Below are 6,000 nucleotides of genomic sequence, written 5' to 3'. Positions count from 1 at the left end.
AGCTCCCTCCATACACCCCACTACACTGGATCCAAGCCCCCCCCATACACCCCACTATACTGGATCCAAGCTCCCCACCCCATCGGCCCCACTACACTGGATCCAAGCTCCCCCCCATACACCCCACTGTACTGGAACACAGCACCCCCTATACACCCCACTACACTAGATCCAACCCCCCCATACACCACACTACACTGGATCCAAGCCCTCCCCCATACACCCCACTATACTGGATCCAAGCTCCCCTCCCCATCCGCCCCACTACACTGGATCCAAGCCCCCCCATACACCCCACTATACTGGACCCAAGCTCCCCCCCATCCACCCCACTACACTGGATCCAAGCTCTGCCCCATCCACCCCACTACACTGGATCCAAGCCCCCCCCCATCCACCCCACCACACTGGATCCAAGCTCCCCCCCATACACCCCACTACACTGGAACACAGCACCCCCTATACACCCCACTACACTGGATCCAACCCCCCCATACACCACACTACACTGGATCCAAGCCCTCCCCCATACACCCCACTGTACTGGAACACAGCACCCCCTATACACCCCACTACACTAGATCCAACCCCCCCATACACCACACTACACTGGATCCAAGCCCTCCCCCATCCACCCCACTATACTGGATCCAAGCTCCCCTCCCCATCCACCCCACTTACACTGGATCCAAGCTCCCCCCCCATACACCCCACTACACTGGAACACAGCACCCTCCCCATACACTGGAGCCCAGCTCCGCTCCACCCCCCCATACACTGGGCCCCCCGTCCGGCGGGAGCGCCCCGCGCCGTGGCCCCTGTGCCTTTAACAGCCAAGCTAATTGCCGTGGTAGGCCCAGCCCACCGCCAGGCCTGGATTGGCCGCGTCGCGTCAGGCAGCTCTGCCACCCCCCTCCTCCTGCCGCCGCCGGGACTCGGGGCTGGCCTGGCAGCGAGGGACCGGGCAGGGCGACGCTGGAGCCACCCACACCCCGGGCAGAGCAGTACCATGAGCCGGCGATAAGGTAAGAGGGGCAGGGCTGGTTCCCGTCCCCCGCCCCGGACTGGGCTTTCTACCGCCCTCCTTCCCGCTCCCACAGCTACAGCCTGCCGGGCGGGAGCGCCTGCTGCAGAGCCCCGGCTGAGGCGCTGGAGCCCGGCAGCCTCCTGCAGGCTCCGGGACTGGCCGAGGAGGAGACCTCCGGCCTCGGAGGTAACAGTAGCCTGGTTGGGCCTACGCAGGGGAGGATACGCAGCTGCCCCTCTGGGGCGGCACATGGCAGGGTTGGGCGAGGCGGGCTCTGGGCAGCAACGTGTTTATTGGGATGACAGGGATCTGGCAGCGGTGGGGTGACAGGGTGATGACTGGGGTGTTGGGGCTCTGGGCAGCGGTGGGGTGACAGGGTGATGACTGGGGTAGCAGGGGGCTCGGCGCCAGGGTGTTTATTTGGGGGAGTCTGGGTAACAGAGCTTGTATTGGGGCTCTGGGTTTCCCTAGGGTGTAGGGGACTCTGGGTGGAAGAATTTTTAGTGGGGTGTGTGTGTGGGGGGGTCACTGTCAGGATTGTTGTAAGGGTCTGATCTGGGCTGGGTGTCTAGAGATCTGACTGTCAAGGGAACTTTAACGTGGTTGAGGGAGGTGGCAGTTGGAGGAGTGACCTTCCCGTCAAAATTCCCCTTTCGCCATGAGGCAGCCTAATCCATCGCTCTAGGTTATCTGTCCCCTTGTTCCCGTAGGCGACAGACACGCATATTGATTTCAGCAGTGGAGTTGGGAGGAAGGCTGTATCATGTCTGTCTCTGTAGCTTGTAGTAGCTGAAGCTCACAGGTAGCCAGCCTGCGATGCAGGGAACAGCCCCAGCCGCAACAGGAGAGAGTACTTGAAGAACAGCCAGTTTTCATCCCGATATAGATTACGTTGGTCTGTACTTAATGTCACGTACGCTGCGTGCCTGTATGCCACAGCTGAAAGCAGACTTAGTGAACGGTGCTTTATCACGTTTTTGTTTTGTTTTCCACTTACTATTAAGAGGGGTTGGATGGTTGCCTTCCGGTGAGCAATGCGCGGTTCTGGTCAGATATATCAGGATTGCCATTTTTTTCTATTAGGTTGGATTCTGATCAGTTCAGATTCAGAAGTCAGTGGAGTTATTCCTGATTTACACACCAATGTAACTGAAATTGGAATCTAGTTTGATACTAGTATTCAGTGGTATGTAACCTGACAGGAACACTGTTTAAATCTTAAAAACTATCCTAACTTAAAAACAAGTTTCCTGGCCTCTACTGTTAATAACCTTCAAATAATAATTGTTGAAACTTTGAAAAAAATTAATTTACTCTTCAGTATTGATGTTTTTTTTGTTTTGTTTTAGTGCTTTACTCTGTTCAATAAAAGTGGGCTTTGTCCATTGCGCCTTCTGGTTCTCCTGCAATTAATTCTCAGAACTGCTATGTTAGTGTTCCTCCATTGATGTTCAGTGTTTAAATCCCAGGACATTATTCTAGTTGGCATTAAAATTGGGTTTTGCAACTATATATATATATATAATAAATAAATAAATAATAACAAAGTTCCCTCTAAACGTTGGGTGTAAACTTCTTGCTAGCGTATACCTGATCCACAAATGTGTTCTGAACCGTGGCTTGGATTCAGAAAGGCCTGCGGTAGCTTGGTGCCCAGCTCCCATTGAAATTCAGTTGGAATTGAGTGCCTAGCTCTCTTAATCACCTTTGAAAATCCCAATCCATAAAACCTATCGTCCTGTTTGCTTTGTCATACTTGTTTGTCTCCATACATGCCAATTTCACTATCTTGTTTGTGTGGCTTAAAAAACCAAAACAACCACACAATGTCACTGGTTTGTTTTATACAATAAGTTATAACATTAACTGGAATTTAGAAAAACGTTATGTACTTTAAAAAGTGAAAATATTTGTGTAACTTCAGATTATTTTTAGAGTGAGTACTTGATCGCTCTTAAAAATAGAGTATTTGAGAAGTATAAGCATTTTAATTTCAGCAGAAGAAAGTAAAGTTAAAGTTTTGTGGAATAAAGAAGTCAGCCTTTAAGTGTTTGTTGTGATATGCCATAATATATGAGGGGGGTTACATGTTTTGATTGACTTAAGACCTTGTTCTGCAAGCTGATCCATTTGGGTGACCTCTCAATGGGCTTCTATGGAGGTAGTGGTCTGAATGGTTCTGATTGGCGGCTTAAATCTGCCTCTTTCTGTCAAGTTAAAAAAATCATAGTAGTATTATTACTTGGCTCTTGTCATGGGCCAAGAACTATTCGCATCCGAATCATATAATTAAATTTGACATTTCAGGTGCAAAGTAAACATATTCTTTATCATATATAGAGAATATGGGGGAATATTTAATGAACACTATTAACTACAATAGGTAAAAACAAACTTTTACAACATAATACAAGTACCTTAGAATATTAAAAATGAAAGAATTTTAAAAATACACATTAATGATCTTTATTTATTTTTTATTTCTTTTGGATAAAGAAGTCACTTGCACTTCTATTTTATAGTTAGTTTCATATTCATATTTTTATCATATCAGTGTTTGAGTTTCAAATGCTACTAGAGAATATTTAGTTTTCTCTACACAACTGTTTAGATAGCTGTGGGATGATGTAGATAAAAAGATGTAATGAGTATGAAGTGAGACAGGCAATTTATACAGTTATGGACAGAAATATTTGATATGTTACATGGCAGTAAGGTGGGTTAGGGGCTTTACTGAAATTTGAAGAGAACAATATGGAACAAATGAAGGGAGGTAGACAGTGAAGAGAACATAACATCAGGAGAAATATGTAGCAACATATTAGTCTACTGAAAGGGGCAATGATCAGGGAAAAGTGTAATTGTGTCCCCTTGTCCCTGCTCTAGATTTATAAACATTATATGCTAAAACCTTCCTGATAATCAATAACTGTGAATGTCAATCCATCTGGACTCCAGCTCTCACCTCTCCACTCATTCAACCCCTTAGGTGAAATCTGGGAAAAGAGGTAAAGTCTTGCCGCATGCCCAGAAAGCCAACAACTTTGAGCTGTGTGAGACTTACTGAGGGCCGGTTGTGAGCCCAGTGACGAGCAAGCCCCCATGTGTTTGAAGTGGTGTGTATTAGATTTAGAATGCAGACATATCCTACAGAGGTTGAAGGACCAAACTTCATTCTGTTATAGTTCTTAATATGATACAGCTAGGTAAAAATGGAACTGAGACCTAGTGGGATTTTAAATATGATGGAGTAGTTGGAGGAGCAGGCCTGGGGAGGGAGGAGAAGCAAAATTAGCTTATTATTGAGGCATAGTTTAGTGGTTAAAAGACTGGGAGTCAGGAGATGTGGGTTCTGCTTTTGGCCCTGCTGCCCAGGATCACTAATGAGTTTGCAAGTCACTCAAATCTCAGCACCTCCATTTTCCCACAGATGAAATAATGATGGTTGTTCGCCAGCTTAATTAATAAAAGAACAGGAGTACTTGTGGCACCTTAGAGACTAACAAATTTATTAGAGCATAAGCTTTCGTGGGCTACAGCCCACTTCTTCGGATGCATCAGAAGAAGTGGGCTGTAGCCCACGAAAGCTTATGCTCTAATAAATTTGTTAGTCTCTAAGGTGCCACAAGTACTCCTGTTCTTTTTGCGGATACAGACTAACACGGCTGCTACTCTGAAGCTTAATTAATGGATGCCTCTCAAGCACTCTGATATCCTTGAGCAGAAGATGGTATGATCCAAAATATTTTTCTTCTTAAAAGCTGTAGAGCATCATGTGGTGCTTCAGGCAGGACAGTATATTGATGAGAGAGGTGAATAGAATAATGTAGGAGTAGAGAGGTACAATAAAAATAACTTAGTTCAGTGACCCCCTTGTATGTATACACTGTTCTAGGAGGGAATGATTTCTACTTTGCGTATTCAGCAGGAAAGACAAGACTAAAGGATGGAAATGCAGAAGGATTTTATGGAAAATGTTAGGAAGGAGCTGAATATACTGCAGGTCAGGAGTGTTAGGCTTTGTAATTCAGAGGGCAGATGAAGGAAGTAAGAGGGCAGGGTTGGCTCTACCCCTGTAGGTAGTGAGAGATTCTTCCTATGAAAGTCTAAACCTTGATCTAGTATAACTCTTAGTAGTGTTTGGCGATCCCAGATTTGCAACTCTGAATGTTCAGCTGACCTTATTCATGTTGCCACCACTTGGATATAGAATGCAAAATGACAATGTTCTGACGGAGAAATGACAGCTGTAAATTTAGCTCCTTTGATATTTATATGGCACTAATCATTGGCCTTAATCTATCTGGCCTTTTCAGATTTAAAATTTTCAGCTGCATATTAAACCTGTGGTTTCTTTTGCTTAAACTTTCACTTATGCCCCCTGAAAACAGTCATTTGATTTGATCACTTCAGTTTAACACACTCTCTGTATTACTTTGTGTGTATGCAGACAGGAAATTACATTAATAAGCACCTTTCATCCTGTAGCATTTATATGTACCTAAACCTGGCACCATTGAGATGTAGGCATCTCTGGAGTGGAGAGTGCAATAATCTCTGCAATGACAAAGAATACTTTTAACACTGGTTTTTAAATCCTTAGTAGAAAAATCCCACATTTAATAAATCACCTAGTACTAACTACCTCAGTAGGATGAAATGATTAGTTAACTCTCTTGGAATTTGATTCTGGTTTTGTAGCATCCATCTGCTTCAAACAAACCTGCATTTTAGACTTGTTAAGCTACCTGTTTGGTCACTGTATTGTACCTGTTTTCCTCCTTCCTTTCTACATTATATTAGTTTTTATTGGGTAGTAAAGAAATATCAAATTTATTTAAGTGATGCTGTGTTTGTTGACTATAGTAGCTTGCTTATTGAGAGCAATAGGATTGACTTTCCACCACATGACTGTAGAACAGAATTAACTATTTCAGTTTTCAGATAGAGAGGTAAACATGAAAACTTTCAAG

The 6,000-nt window shown here is 44.8% G+C and overlaps 1 protein-coding gene across 1 annotated transcript in view; it reads left to right on the top strand.

Moving 5' to 3' along the window:
- Positions 1–947: 947 nt before the first annotated feature.
- The window catches only part of TEX2 (testis expressed 2), a 109,512-nt gene continuing 104,459 nt past the window's right edge, over positions 948–6,000 (top strand). The window contains exon 1 of the mRNA XM_065415037.1: positions 948–1,025. The gene's annotated coding sequence lies outside the window, so the exon portion shown is untranslated. The remainder of the gene's footprint in view (positions 1,026–6,000) is intronic.

The sequence above is a fragment of the Emys orbicularis genome, chromosome 13 (assembly GCF_028017835.1).
Source record: "Emys orbicularis isolate rEmyOrb1 chromosome 13, rEmyOrb1.hap1, whole genome shotgun sequence".
Lineage (NCBI taxonomy): Eukaryota > Metazoa > Chordata > Testudines > Emydidae > Emys > Emys orbicularis.
The sequence above is the reverse complement of the archived record's forward strand: the minus strand, read 5'-3'. Positions and strand labels throughout refer to the sequence as shown.